The 16,363-nt window shown below is 31.8% G+C and overlaps 1 protein-coding gene across 1 annotated transcript in view; it reads right to left on the bottom strand.

Annotated features, from left to right (window-relative positions):
* The window catches only part of LOC118188513 (lutropin-choriogonadotropic hormone receptor-like), a 458,217-nt gene that overhangs the window by 380,846 nt on the left and 61,008 nt on the right, over nucleotides 1–16,363 (bottom strand). The window lies entirely within an intron of this gene.

The raw sequence follows: 16,363 nt of genomic DNA, 5'->3' as shown, positions 1-16,363 counted from the left end.
AGGAACACTTTTGGAAAAATTGCAATAAAGAATCCCAATATCACAAATATAGAGAATTGTTTTGGATTTTTATACTTAACGTGAATCGGCTTTTTCATGTGTAAAGTTCACGAAGCCTAAGAATCCTTCCCTACTTACTGATTCTCTTTCGGAAGATTCATTATCAATATATTTTTTTGGATACACTCTCAATTATAAATGTTTGGTTAGAGACATGCATACATAATGTTAATGATAAGATAATTATAATATGTTAAGTAAGCGTTAACGCGATGTTAATATGTAGCGTAAATGATAATAAAATAAAATTCAATTTGTATTTTTTTCGTAGGAACTTTCCAAGTAATAAATTTTATTAGTAAAATATATCGCTTTAACCTTCTTTCCCCACCGTCACTTAATATTATCCAAAACACAAATTTGAATTTCCTTAAATGTCAAATAAAAGATTTTAATAGGTAGATCACGACACAGAAAAAATAGCTATTATATATATGTTTACATAGATAGACAGATAGATATACACAGAAGTTGGCCATCCCTGGTCTACGCTATTTCTAAATTTGTAAATTACTCATCCACAGCAGAGATACTTATCTATATTTGGTTTTTAACAAATGCAGCAGAAAGTAGTGCTTAATAAGACAGTATCAATGTGGTGAACGCTCCGATATTCCAGTAAACTATTTTGTAGAAAAGAGTGTTTTCTAGTAATACATTTTGTAGTCTTTACACAATGTAAGACATCCATTATTTTAGGTCTCATCAAAGACTAAATTTAAGTTATTTAGGAAATATTTTCTTTCTCCATTTCTTCCTGTTTGTGTGACATTCAACAACTTAAAAAAAAGAACCATGTAAACTGACAAAATTTTCGATGCCCAAGCGTCGCAATTAAAAATTTAGACCAATGATGCCAAAATAGGGCATGTGACCCAACAGTTATATGTATTAAGAGTATAACTAAGTATACAGGGTGAATCTGAAAAGGTGGGCAAAACTTTATGGCGTGACAGAACGCAGTTATACATGCATTAGTTGTCATAGGAAGTCTGGGCGAAAGGCAACGGCGAGCCGCTAGATGGCATTGTAAATTGTATAAAAATGGTCGGTCCTCGAAACTAACGGCATTTTCTACCGTGGATTGGTGAGACGATGGCTGGTTATAGGAACCACGAAATTTCCAGGGCGATGGATAGGTCAAGGTGATCCCTAGCTTGACCACCGAGGTCATCGGATCTCACATGATAAGACTTTTCTGGGAGCCATATGAAAAGCCTAATATATTTATGCCTCGTTGAAACGAATATGGATTTAGTAGTCAGGATCGCCGTTGTAGCCGGCGAAACTAGGAAAATGCCAGGTGTCTTAGCAAAAGGGCTTTAATCTCTATCCACAAGAGCCTGCGTGGTAGAGACATTAGCATATTTGAAGCAAGAGAGATGAAAAATGAGCAATGCCTTCGCCGGGAATCGAACCACGGACCACTGGAATGTGCACCCAGCGGGATGACCACTATTCTATGAAAGAATTATAAGAAGGCGAGAAAAATACCTTATATACTCCCCCTTTTAAAGAGCGACTGGGGTTTTAGGGAACTCAATCGCCAAATCCTGGGTGTGGAGAATTATCATCCACCACCCTTTTAGTTCGGGCACCACTGCAGAGTCATTAGGTAATTTTTTTAAAGCCGTAAATGTGAAAAATTAACAACGCCTTCGCCGGGAATCGAATCACGGACGTCTGGAATATGTGCTGAGAGTGCTGACCACTACACTACGAAGGCATTATAAAAAGGCGGGAGAAATACTTTATAGCATTACAGCTGAAGGAAAGTCTTTTGAGGCATTTCTTTAATCCTGTACATCTATTACATTTCTGTTAATAAAATTTCTGTTAATAAATTCTCTTCTCACTGTTGTGTTAATTCTTTAAATGTGACAGTGAAAAACTATCTTTTAACTTCTCACAGCTTGCTTTACGACCATGCATTCTATGACGAATAATGCTTGTATAGCTGCGTTGTATCACCCCGTAAAATTTTGCCCAGTTTTCCAGATTCAACCTGTATAAGTAACAGTTAAGAGTTACTTATATACTTAGTTACTGTATAATTAAACGACAGTTTTGTTGGCTTGGCTAAGAAAACTTAATAGTAACCGAAATTTTCAAAAGTATACATACTTTTAACCACCGTTAGAACCGTGTAGGCTAATTTCAGAAGCTTGTAGCTTATCTTTAGAAGATTGCTTACAATATTAATACTATTCAGAATTTTGTACTTAAATAGATAATTTTAGTAGAATGATAAGTAAAATTGTGTATCTGTGTACCGCAGCGCGAAACAAATTTTAAGGGAAAACAATGCCGGAAAAGTAAGAATACAGGTAAAAGTAAGAATACAATGCGTTTAACATTGAGTAAATCGGTATCAGGGTAATTTGGAGCGATATCTCCAGGATAATAACAATTTCAAAGACTTATTTTGATGCCAAATTTCGAGTGAAATCGCCAAAACTAGCCAAACTTGGCGACATTTTGGTCATGTTCCTGTATGACCGTAATAAGTATTGTAACTGAATAAATGTAATTGACCGCTGTGTTAGCTGTAACCGTAATTCCACCCTCGTGTCGTTTTCCAGTAGTCTCGAGAAGCAGAAAGCACTAGAAATATCTCGAACGTTTTTGGTAGTTTAAAGTGTAACTACTGATTACACTATGTGATACTGTAAACACTTGTTCGAATATTTCTGTGGAAATTCCAGAGTTCTGAAATATTTCTTTTGACACACACACACTTAAAATGTTAATCTATTATCGGATTTGTGAATTCAGTCTGTTAAGCTTGAAGCCATAATATCAACTATATAACTGACACCTGACTTCTTCACACAAACATCTGCAGTTTTCTCGGTAACTTGCATTATACGGCTCTAAGATAAGAGCTATTTATATAAGCCTTAGATTTAAAGACGTAAGCATTGTTCTTAAAAGGTCGATTCCAAATGGAATTTAAGATTTCTTTGCGTAATTTTACCTTTGGCTTCCTTATTGTTACATCTACAAAATTGTTTGCAAACATTATTATAAATTTATAACAATTTTAAAATAGCCTTATTTGTTGTTGCACGACTAATTCCAAAATAGTTACTATTTATAACATGTTGTGCAGCCAACCACCCTAATACGTATTTTGGCACTCAAAGGTATAGATGTTGATTGATATAGATTTATGTTTTGATGATGATAGTTGTTTTCTCAGTCGGAAATGGAGTTTCATTTATCTTACTATTAATAAAATTGGATTAATAACTGAAGGCTCAATTTTAATTGCTTTCTCTTATAGGGAAATATTTTAATAAAATATTATCAGTCATTTACCTTCATTTAGATACAGATGTCAATCTAATACTTTTGGTGACGTTAGTAAGCGTAGTTAAAACGTTTTAGACGCTCACGCTATAAAATTAGTTTTTAAATGAACTCGAACGAATTTCACAAAGCAAAAAATTGAAAATCTTAGCCTTCTTCAGTCTGTTCAAAACACCATAAAAACTCAAAACTAAATGAATCGGAAGATGAAAAAATCTGATGTGTACACCACATGACTTCCTTGTGCGGAATATTAAATTATACGCATTTTTTCTTGCATTTCGTTTAAACTTATTGGATTGAATTAAACCTACTTCGCCGACAGCGCATAAAACACAATAGAATAAATGCATTCTTTAAAATTCACTTTATTTGTTTACCATAGCGACACTCTGGCACTTGGTTCACTTAACAGTATTATATTTCGTTCATAATATAACTCAGAATACACAAAATTTATATCATTTAAAGAATTATCTAATCTTTGCCACATGTTCTATTCAAATACTATAATAAAGCTAGAACGATGTATAAAAGAAATTAAGCAAACAAAATAAAAAAGAAACAGTTTTTCACAGACGATTTAGTATTTCTCATTCAATTAATTCAGTTCTCACTTCGCGACAAGGTAAAAATGCATAAAAACTCAAAATATATGTTATAAATATTACGAAGTAAATCTTAAACACTTATTTCCTCGAAAAAATTCCAGAAAGTATTAAGCATGATTTAATTGGCAATAATAAATGAAGGCGTTATCTTTGTTGTTGTGAAGCTAAGTTTCTCTAGATTCAACAAATCCACTAGTCTGCTGTTTCAAATGTAAACAATCAATGGCCGCCATAAAAAAAGGCCTTAGCGGCACTTAAACAACTTTAAAATTGTTGATAATTCTAAAAATATTGCATACAGATTTACTAAAGGCATAAAAACCTTAGCCGGAAGATTAAAACAACATAATTCAATCATTTTTAAAGCAAAAAATGTACAATTTACAAACATATACAAGTAAAGAAACTGAGATCACTGAGCCGGGTAACAGAGTGGATATATACACTCATGTCCATAAATTAAGGATAATTCGGAGTCACGCGGAAATCGAACACTAAAATAAATATATCACCTGTAAAATCACTACATGCATTTTCAAGAATCATATGCAAATTTCAGGAAGTAACCAGATGACATCGATGGTACGTCACAATGACGAGAGTGTTGTTCGCAGACGCTCTATAAGCATTTCAGTGCAATAACCGAATAGTTATGACACAAAGGACGTATTTGGATGATTTCTTACGTGGTAGTATTATCGGCCGTCTGGAATGGGGGCGTACCCAACTGGAAGTATCAGACAAACTTGGAATTGCCCAGAGTGTCATCTCCAGGCTTTGGCAACGATTCCAAGATGATGGTAATGTGAGTAGACGTTACAGCACAGGTCGCTCCAGAGTTACAACGCCGAATGAGGACCGGTATTTGGCAGTTACTGCCAAAAGAAACAGGCGGAGCACAGACTCAGACCTGTCTCGTCAGCTCTCTTCAGCCACTGGTACGACAATTTCAAGGCAGACGGTGTACAGACGCTTAGGGCAGATTGGTCTATATGCTCGTAGACCTATCAGATGCGTTCCACTTACTGCAACTCACTATCGCCTGCGGTTAGCCTGGAGTAGAGAGCATGCATTGTAGACACCGCAACAGTGGGCTTGTGGGATGTTTTCCGACGAGTCCAGGTTTAACTTGCAGTCTCATTCTCGCCGGACTTTCATATGGAGAGCTCCAGGTACCCATTACCATCAAGAAAGCATCATTGAACGACACCGTTACGGTGGTGCAGGAGTGCTCGTTTGGGGTGGAATTATTCTGTCTTCAAGAACTGACCTGCATGTTCAAATTGAAACCATGACAAGCCAAATCTATCGGGACGTCATTCTGGAACAACATGTACGTTTGTTTCGGGGCGCCATGGGCGCACCATTTGTGTTTATGGATGACAACGCCCGTCCTTACCGTGCAAACATCGTAAGCGAATGCCTTCAATCGGAGGATATCACCCGTATGGACTGGCCAGCATTCTCACCGGACTTGAATCCAGTAGAGCACGTGTAGGACATGCTTTGCCGACGAGTTGCAGCCCGTCAACCTCCTCCTGCATGTCTACCGGAACTTCGGAGAGCATTGCTTTTTGAGTGGTGTAATATCTCCCAAGATCAGATCGATAATTTGATGCTCAGCATGTTTAGGCGTTGTACGGACTGTATTGCATCGTATGGGAGACATACAATGTATTAACAATCATACCAACCATGTAATTTTTTTTTTTTTTTTTTGTAAATAGGCTGTTTTTGTAATTTGCTCCAGGAAGAAAAAATCGCTAATTTTTTTAATAATATCAAACATAGCATCTTTTTTTTGCTCTTTACCTTTTGTTTAATAAATAACCTTTACAGATAAGTCAAATTTGTTTTGCTTCTAACTCTTCCTTTGCCTGATTTTGCATTATCCTTAATTTATGGACATGAGTGTATATAAATATATTTATATACGTTTGGTGCGGCCGATTGCAACCAAAATACGAGGTGCACATCCACATGTTATAGCAGTCCTATATACAAAATTTCAACGTTTTAGGCTACTCGTTTTTGAGTTATGCGAGATACGTTCGTACAGACGCCACGAAAAATTCTCTTCAGAATTAATTTTAAAGCAGTTTTATAATATTTTTGGAGGAAACGAGTCTTTTATTCTGTCCTTACGTACAGATATCATGCAAAAACATCGTTAAATTGAATTCGATAGCGATCAAAATTTCGTTGAAATGTGCTGCCTGAAACTTTTCGCGATTGCAATATTTCCTTTTTACTTCGTACAAGGAAGTAAAAAGGGTTATGTGACAAAAGTGAAAGTTTACAGGGGCAACAAAAACTACCATATTACTCACAAAAATGTGAGAAGAGTTTGGTAAACGCTGAATTACATAGAACCCAATCTCATAACTTTTTGTTATGGGACTTTTGATATTTTTGTGAGGAATGGGATATTTTTTGGTTGCTCCTGTAAGATCTGGCTTTGTTAAGTAGCCCATTCTTACATTTTTCGATTTAAATTCTGAATTAAGATTCATCTGAAAGAAAGATCAAGAAATGACCCAAAAATCCTTCAAATAGTGAATATCTGAGAGCAGAGTTAAAATTTGTAATGTGAAATTTCCTATATATTAAATTAAAGAGCTGTATTCTCCATTTAGCAACGCTTTCAAATTTCTGTTAAACTGTGTATTAGAGAAGGTTATTTAAAAAATCTGTAAAATAGCGTATAAATCTAAAAATATTTTAGATGTTATTAAATGTTCTTACTTAGCACATTCCTGGAAAGTATTAGTCAGTGAAATGTGCTTTTGCTTTTAGAAGCTTAGGCTATTTGATTAGGGAAAAGCACCTGAGGGATATCTGCTTTAAACATATAGTATACTGAGAGAAACTGGCTCGTATTCCTTCTTCACATAGGTTTTAAAAATACGGAAGTCGACCTTGGCTACCCACCCGTTCCCTGGATTCCAACCTGAGACAAGCTGCCAGTATTCAGGGACCTCAATCGTGTGGTTACTGATGCGGCCTCTTTTCCCAACGCAAAAGGAAAGTTATGTATTCAAAAACTATCCCGAAAGAGTATAAATGGATAGCATGTATTGTTTGTCGGGGAAGGGGAACACTTAAAGTAATTTTAAGTGAAAGCATAATATACTCCTATCTCTTTTAAACATCACGTGACATAACAGCACTGCGTATAGAATCTTAAATAATGCTGTCTTAATTTGCAACCTGCCAATCAAAGATATTGATATATAATTAATTACTGATTAGCAACAAAAATCTGTAATTTTATAGGGTCTTATTTGTGTAGAAATTATATCAAAATCTTTCTGGCCCTATTAGATTGACAAGTGAGTTATCGCTACGTCTAAAAATGCTGAGATAAAGCTCTTCGAAGGTTAAAGTAATCTATTCCTTAATTCTTAAATTTAAATAGAAGACACAAATGCTGCTTACAATGAAACACCGTCACTTGTAGATATTTAAAATAACACAAGTTTCAAATTTAAGGTAACGTAGAGGGAGCTTCTTAAGCTGACCCAACAGTTTAATGGTGAGTTTTTTAACGTCGGCTAGAGAAATGGCTAACACTGGGATATTACCTGGTAGAACTGGGGGATACAATTCAAACTCCATGCAAAGATACCCAAAGCCCTAAAACTAATGCATTCAAAACTTTCGACTTATATGCTCTATCAACTAATTTGCACCCTGGTAAAGACTAATGAAAAGGAAGAGTTGTTGCAAAGGTTGTAATAATAAGAATTGGTTAATTAACATAAAATGTTCTGAGATCTATACTCCGTACATTAATGTAATTTGATATCATTAATGAGAAGACGAGCGGTAAAGTCGCTGAACACTGGTAGTTCGGTCCGAGGTTCGAATCCCGCGAACGGGCTGGCTGCATGGGTGTTTTCGTGGTTTTCCCCATGTGTAACGTGCATACGAGCCAGTTTCCCTTAGAAAGTTCTCCACGAAGGCATCCCTCCCCTTAGGAAAATAGCCCTCGAGACTTTGCCGTATTTAAATAACCTGAACTAACCTTAATGAGAAAACAATTAAGAAAAACATGATTTGCATTGTAGATATTTATTTTTAACTTAACTAAAGGAATTCTACTGATGTCAAAATCAAAATGTTTCATATTAGTTTTCTGAAGGGAACATTTCCCCTGAACTAAAATCACACTTTTCAACGATTCAGTAATACGAAAATTTCAAATTTTAATAAAGTTATAAAATACTATATGCTTAAAATTATTAAAAATTATATATCAGACTTATATTAGGCCTGAAATTGTAAAGTCGATCCTGCGCATGGCCAAACTAATCATTACTTCTATCTTGTAATGTTTGTTGTTTCTTGGTGCCTTAGTAAAGATTATATTAAACCACTTCAACAAAATACAATTTTGAGAGTAATTTCTGAGTTTTGGGAAATTTAAATTAGCAGCCTTTAAATATATTTTAAACACTGAATGAAAAAATTCAAGACATTTTATTTGAACTTTTAGTTCCATAAATTCCATAATATTTATAGTTAACTTTAGTTGCTGTAATCAAGATAGAAAAGACATTCTAGAGTCAAAACTTTTGAAACTGAGCGTAAAAGGAAGTTATGTAGAAATTAGCCTACATGATAGCTCCAAATAGATTGGCATCTTTAATCTTACCTAACTAATTTGAATAGAGTAATTCCTGCAACTTGAACGAAAAGAAATTAATGTCTTCTGGGAAATCATACGAGATGCAAGAATGCTTCGTATTTTGCAATTACAATATGAAGATTGAGCGAGTAATAAAAGAGAAAATGGAGCTGTTAATGACATAGAAATGAAAATTGCTTTTTTCGTTTTCCGATGAATAAGTACTTTAATTCCTAAAACCGCGGGAAATGATTTCTGTTCGATATACTGAAAAGAATTTAACAACTGTCTTTTACTGTGTTTATTGCCGTTTTATTTCTTATTTAGGATGATGTTTCTGCATCATAAAAGCACTAGTTTTATATCGACCTGAGAAACGCCGTCAAAATAGTTGCACAATAAATCGAGGATTTTAAGCATCAGAATTCTGTTAAGACATTAATTAAATTTTAAGGAATAGAGCATTCAGTCCGCTTGAATTTTCTTTGATCATTCTGGTTTAATTATCAGTCATTATTTCAACCAAAGAATTTCATTTTTAGTCACATATGGCCAAGAATATAATGGCAACAAAAGTATTATAATTTATTTTTACTTTTTATTGCATTTAACTAAAACATCTTATTTTTTATTTTATAATTCATTAGTAAAATGTTAAATTAACATCGATTCGTTAGTAAAATGTCAAATTAGCATAAATTTATTTTTACTGCAATTGCAATTTTCTCCTACACACTCGCAAGTAATGCAACCTTTCTTCAGGAGAATGTTGAAATTCGTAAATTGTATTTTAAAATTATCCATTATCTATGCATTATCTATATCTTATTATATGTTTCTTAAAACACATCTCACATCAAACTTTGTTTAAAAGAAATTAATTTATGCATTATTTTTTCAAACAAGTATTACCATGTTATGAATAAACAATCATCAATTAAGCTATTTTTAATCTCAAAGATTTTATGCATTTTGAATAAATTAAATTCTATGACACAAAGTGCATAAGAGAGAACGCGAACAATTTTATCTGTATGTTCTATGCTTGATTGCAGATTAATCTGCGTCAAATATTTGAGTCTAATTTTTGTGCATTGCATATAAGTTAAATTAGCAATATTATACTGTCAAGCAAATAACGGAAGTAAACCTCTGAAAAAAACTCTCATTTCTGAACAAAATCTCAAATAATCTGACGACTTAGTATTAAAGAATGTTAATAATAAAACAAAGTGCTTTATTTTGAGAAAAATAAATTACTAACACAGTTGCTAGAGGAAGTAATAAACGTGTTATTGGAAAACGGAAATCTTTAGTTTTTTTCCCTGACTGATCCCTGATCTAAAAGCTACTAAACACAGAAATTTATTTATTTGTGTCTTATTTTTAGGAAGCATATTGCAAGACAGAAAATGTTTACATTATGCAGGCATTTTTAAAGTGTTACAACATATACACTTTTAAAACATTTTTTTGCATATGTATTTATTCTATATATTTTAATTATTTAAAGGAAATGGAATGCGAAACCCATTGTTTACAGATGGGTTACGTAATAAAATACTAATAGTAAAAATTATTATCACATAATTAATAGGTTATTTATTCAGAAGACTGTTTAGTAGCGAAAGAGAATATAATGAGTTTTGTCATTCTACAGAAGTGCATGTTTACCTTTTTTTAATCATCATAAATACACAAAACTCTCACTTTAAGATTATCATCAATACATTCTTCAATGTTTCCAAACGGATAGTAATTTACGCAAGATTCATCAATTTTTATAGCCATATTATTCCACAGTTTACTGATAGATTCATATTTCCTAATATCTTTTATCAATATACTGTAGTTAACTTTCAGGAACTTCTTGCAGCTTTTTAAAATAAAATATATTATATAACTCTTCGCAATTAAACTGTTTCTGAGTATTTATTTAACAAAATATGCTAGGAATAACTTTTTTTATTGCCGTAAGAAGACCTTTGCAAAGGAAGCAAAACTAGAAATATGTGCTCTGAATTTATTGCACTACCATTTTCAGTGTATGACTTAAAAGCTTTTATATCTCAGTCTTCATTTACACTACAGAACAATAATTCATTAAATCAGATCAAGATAAAAATCTATTATAGATTATTTAATCTAAAATAGATTACTTAGCACTATCAGATAGGGGTGTGGTTTGCAGTGGCAAACTATCCCTTCAAGCAGAGCTTAGAAATTAGTTTCTTTGTTGACATAAAAGTGAACTGGTTTAAAATAACTTTTAATTATTAATAAAATGACACAGCTTTCAAAATATATAAATATTTTTTAATTTAAGGATTTTCATAAAAAGAAAATAAATCAAAGAAACTATCAAGCAGAAATAATATGTCTGACTAACACAGTATGCTAGAAATAAGAAAATTGTATCACCAAGAAAACATTAAGAAGGAAATATATTTCATTTATATCATTAAACTTTGTTATAAAATAATAAATTAAAATTAAAATACTTTTTATATACATTTTTACGATGTTATGCAGCAATATACAGTAACTTTCAGCTGTACTTGAAAATGCACTGTTATATAGCCTAGAACTTTTTCCTTCTTCAATCGATATATTTGCAATGCTATATGAAGGGATGAACGTATTCTTCCCATTCCTTTTTTCTTAAGGTTACAACAAAATAATACGTAACGCATCTTGTAAAAATAAAAATTATTTCCGCGTTACATATTTAGCACAGGTAAATAACTTTTATAATTGAACTCATAATACAACACTAATTTTCCATGGAATACAATTGCTTATTGCATTATAAGGTATTTTCTCTCGCTTTCTAGCATGCCTTCGTGGTGTAAGGTAGCACACTCGTTGGGTATTCGAGAGGTCTAGGTTTTGAGTCCGGAGATCGCATTGTGGATTTCATCAATTTCCTTGCTTCAAAAAATTCCAAAAGATTCTACAAGTGGTGCCCGAACTAAAAGGTGGTGCACGATAATTCGTCACCACCAGGATTTGGCGAGGGGGGTTCCTAATCCCCAGTCGCCCTTTAAAAGAGGGTGTATATAAGATGTTTTCTCCCTCTTTCCAACATGCCTTTGTGGTGTAACGGTGGCACACTCGAACGAGTATTCGTGAGATCCAGGTTCGAGTCCCGACGAAGGCATTGCACAGTTTTCTCGTCTCTAACATAAAATAAACCTAATGACTATAGCATAATTAAAAACTGGAAAAAAAATTAAAACCATCACATTCTATTTTCTCTAGCGAGTCGCGCATTTATTAAAGTTTATGTTTCAAAATAGCCTGAAATAAGAACCGCAGGTTAGAATGATTTGAAATTTTGCGTGTATCTAAAGATATTTATTTAGTGAAAGGAAAAAAGTAATTAAAATATCTTCTCTCACAGAACTAGGTGGTACATTTTTGGAAAAAGTGTAGAATGGAATGTATACAGAAGTAACAAAATTTCAGACTTGAGAAGTACTCAGTATACAATCCTTGACAATCTGACACAAACTTCAAAATAGCATACTCAAACCTGGTAATTACTGTAAGAAATATTATGGGTAGAATGCGAAATGCACACTTTCATTTTCTCTAAATTCGTAAGGTGTTCATTAAAATCGTTTTAAATAAAACGTCTTTGAGATGCTTCAAATGTCAAAAGTAGTTGTTGATAAAAGTGTTTTTCTCCGTGTAGTGTTGCCCCTGTCAGCTTTGAAATTGATAGCATTTTTAATCAAAAATTCGTTAAAATTTTAAAAAATATAAAATAGACAAAAAAGCAAATTCCAGATTCGGTCTTCCAGGTGCTCACGTTCGGGTAGAGTACTATTTTATTCAAAATTCATTTGATGACTCTAGGTACAGTTATTTCTTCACAGTGCGAGAAACGTGTATATTCATGTAGATTTTTTCTTATTTAGTTAAGCATAATACAGAGCGATAATATTTGACGTTAACTATTTGAAAAGTGATTAGACGCAAAATGCCGTTTCGAGACTAATAGCCTTTCTGGGCTAAAGCCCCTTTGGCCTAAGTAAAAATTGATAACTTCTTTGGAAAAATAATTACAATTTTTTTTTCAAAATTTTCATTGGAAAACCTTTGGCCATAATTTTCAAAAATCACATATTCTCTGACTATGTTTAGATTAACGTAACTTCTTAAAAAAATTTCAAGAGAAAATTGAAACATTTTTCACGGGCAGGAATGATACCTTTTTTTAGGTGCAGCTCAATAGGTTTTTCATAATAAAATTAATTATATTCTTAATAGTAAAAAGTCAAAAATTGAACAATTACTAACATAATAATTAATTTTGATATGAAGGGACAGTTGCTCTTTTCTTTAACAATTAATGATGTCATGTATTTCAATAACTGAACTAACTTGAAACTTACGCCTATATTGCCTATATTTACATTGTGCATACAAATGTTACAGGTCATAGAATATATTATTATTGGCAGCATGGGAAATAACCCTTTTTTAAATAAAAGACTATCTAGATTTTTTTTTGTCCTTTGCGGATTTTTAAATTTATTGTTAAAAGCAAATTCATTTTAACATTTAAAATGAACAGAAAAGAATTTTAATGAATCATAACACATATTAAATAAAATATTAAGAAAAATAATACGTATGCAAAACTCTTACAAAAGTTAAGTAATTTTAGAAGAAATAATTATTTTTCATGAACGAGTCTGACGAAAGCAAATTTAAGATTGAGACGGAAAAGTAATTTAAATAAAAAGATGTGATATTTATAAACGTAAAATAACTTTTAAGAGATAGGTGCGAAAAATATCATTAAAAATGCCAATTTACAGAAGTGAAGAAATGAAACAGCCTAATAATTATTTATTTTTGCTGCTGTATTTTAAAGGAAATTTCAAATGAGAAATAATTACAATACATGCACGTTATATTTCTTTAATGTACTCATTAAAAAGGTGACCTAACCTACTGATTTCTTAAAATTTTCGTAAGAAACTGCTCAGTCATATTTCTTTTAATTGAAAATTTTAAATTCCTCGTGCACCACATAGTATTACACAAGGCTTACAGAGGTAATAAAACAAAACAAACAAACAGTACTTAAAAATTCACAGATGGCACGTAAGAGATAAATTTACAGAAGAAAGAGAAAGCCATTTGTGGAAGAAATGTCTAAAGAACAAGAAGAAAAGAATTATTCTAGTTTATTGCTCCTCAAAATTTGTACAAAATAGGGTAAAATGCAAAGTTTTCACGTAACGGTATCACCTTAGTAAAGCACTAACTAGCTACAGTACAAGCATTTTAAATTATAACACCGTTTTATTTTAGAAACATTTTAAAACGTAAGCAACAACATATCACTATGAAAAATTCTAAATGAAACATAAGAGTAAGTAGAGTCGAGTGGCGATTAGAGACAAAGAAAAAATGAAAGAATATCCCCTCTAAAAAAATACTGTTATTTTTGTGATTTAATGGAAGGAAATTTTACGTAACGATAATTTCTTCCTCATCATTTTCCACTTATGTAATCTCCTTTGAAAAAGCATAATGGAGTTAAATTTTCTTGTATTTTATCTATTTAAAATTCTGTTTATCTTTTTTATATTAGACAATTTCCATCGACTTTCGTTTATGAACTTGGGCACAAAGTGCTGTTATAAATTTCAACAATAAATTGTGGTGTAAAAACAAAGAGTCAGTTGTGGTCTAGGAACGAACTGGTCCATTTTACATTAACTTCTATGGGAGAAATTGTTCCAGTTTTACGAACCTTTCGGTTGACGAATGGCTTTCAGGAAAAAATTAAGTTCGTGAACTGAGGTTTCACTGCATTTAAAATCTGTCAAGCTCGAAGTTCTATACAAAAGTTGGTAGCAAAGGAAAAAAGTTACAGGACTCTAAGTTTTTGTCTCCTAATAAACCTTCGATTGCAAATAAGATGGAACTCTGGAAGGTAATACTCGTGTGCTTTATTTGTAATCAAATAATCAATTCAATACATTTCCTTCGGTTTTTCTCAGAACACAATCTGTCTTTTAGCAAAATAAGCTTTATGCTATATTTATGTTGAATCAAATTTAGGATGAAAAATTACTAACTAACTATTCGAAAATTAGTCAACTTTCTTCCTTCAAAAATTACAAACATATTAAAGCAAACATAAATCTATTCTCATTCAAGGTTATCAGTATATGATGTTCGATAATGGTGATTTGAACTTTTTAAGTCACACTTGTTTTAAAGATAAGGTGCATAATTTTATGTTTAAAGGTGATAATAGGTGGGAACGTTTTCTAAATAAATTCTAGTTTTTTACTAGATTAAATAAGAAGATCAACTACTAAAATATTCATTACGATTTTACTAGTTTAAAATAAATTCCATACTGTTTTGTGAAGTGTAAGAGAAGTTGATCGAGAACAAATTGCTTGACTTAAATTGCTTTTTGATGTCTATTGCAACTTAAATTCAAGATGTTTGGGATTTGTGTAAATTTAATGAAAGATTGCCTTAAATGAATATTGTTTGGCAATTAATAGATTAACATTAAATTAAACAATAATGATTACCAAATTTGTATTTGGCGTATTTATGCTTCGAGAAAATCTTTGTTAAATTTTCATTATAATCTCTTCTGTTAAATCTTTTAAAAATTTGCATTGTGTTACCTAATCACCTTCATCAATTTACATGTGAAAACCTCGATTTTTTTTGTTTTTAAACAAAGATAGGCTTATAATTATTTAACTTCTCTTTATTAAATAATTTTTGGTAATAACAAATATTTGATGATACTAAAATAAAAGAACATCGTACGTCTTACTTAATAAAATTTCTGTTAGCACATATTCTTTTTGAAGACCGCATATAAAATCTAAGACGAAAAAAATAAATGATTATTTATCAATAATAATTGTTTTCAACTACGTTAATTATTCACTTAACAATAAATGAGCTTATTAATAGCATTAAATACTCATTAAGTTCAATTACTGAAATGATTTCATATTATTAAGATAAATATTAAACAAGCACTTCAAGGATAACTTGAGACAAGATAATGCCATACATTCGTTATCAGACGTTTCGAGGTAAACTTAATTTCATAGAATAAAGGTCAAAATATTAATTCTTCACGTAAAAGGGCCAATAAATTTTTTCTAACTTAATTGATTATTTTTGATTCAATCCACTGCCAAAGGCCATCTAGGTTTTTAAAATTATTAATAATAATAAGTAATAACAACCATTTTGAATTCCCGCTGTTGGCAAGTGTAATTCAAAACAGAAAAGCCTTAATTTCAATAGAAGTAGACTTATTTACATATTGAATTTGAACTGTATGATTGTTTTCCAGAAGCTCAAAATATCTATTCTAAGCTAAAATGATATGATCGAAATTTTAAGCAATAAAAATAATGAGAGTAATACTAACATTGTAGAAACTGGTTCCTACATCTTGTTGATGCCACAAATGCGATATACGATAAATGTATAGTACAGTTAATTTAAATTTCAAATCTGTTTAGTAAAGACAATGATTTAATTTTTCTGTTAATTAGCTAAAGAAAAGGTTTCTCAAATTAAACATAAAAGGATGTAATGGTAACCGCTGGTATAATTTCATTAAATATTGAGGCCGTAAAAACGGCAAATTTCCTTACTAGCTGAAGTATATCATGTCGTAACCCAAAGCAAGCATTATTTGTGTTAAGAGAAAACGATTTTTGAAAAATTAATTATACTG

Source organism: Stegodyphus dumicola, chromosome 1 (assembly GCF_044657685.1).
Source record: "Stegodyphus dumicola isolate Sdum_Otavi_A_Nest chromosome 1, ASM4465768v1".
In the NCBI taxonomy this organism is placed as follows: Eukaryota; Metazoa; Arthropoda; class Arachnida; order Araneae; family Eresidae; genus Stegodyphus; species Stegodyphus dumicola.
The sequence above is the reverse complement of the archived record's forward strand: the minus strand, read 5'-3'. Positions and strand labels throughout refer to the sequence as shown.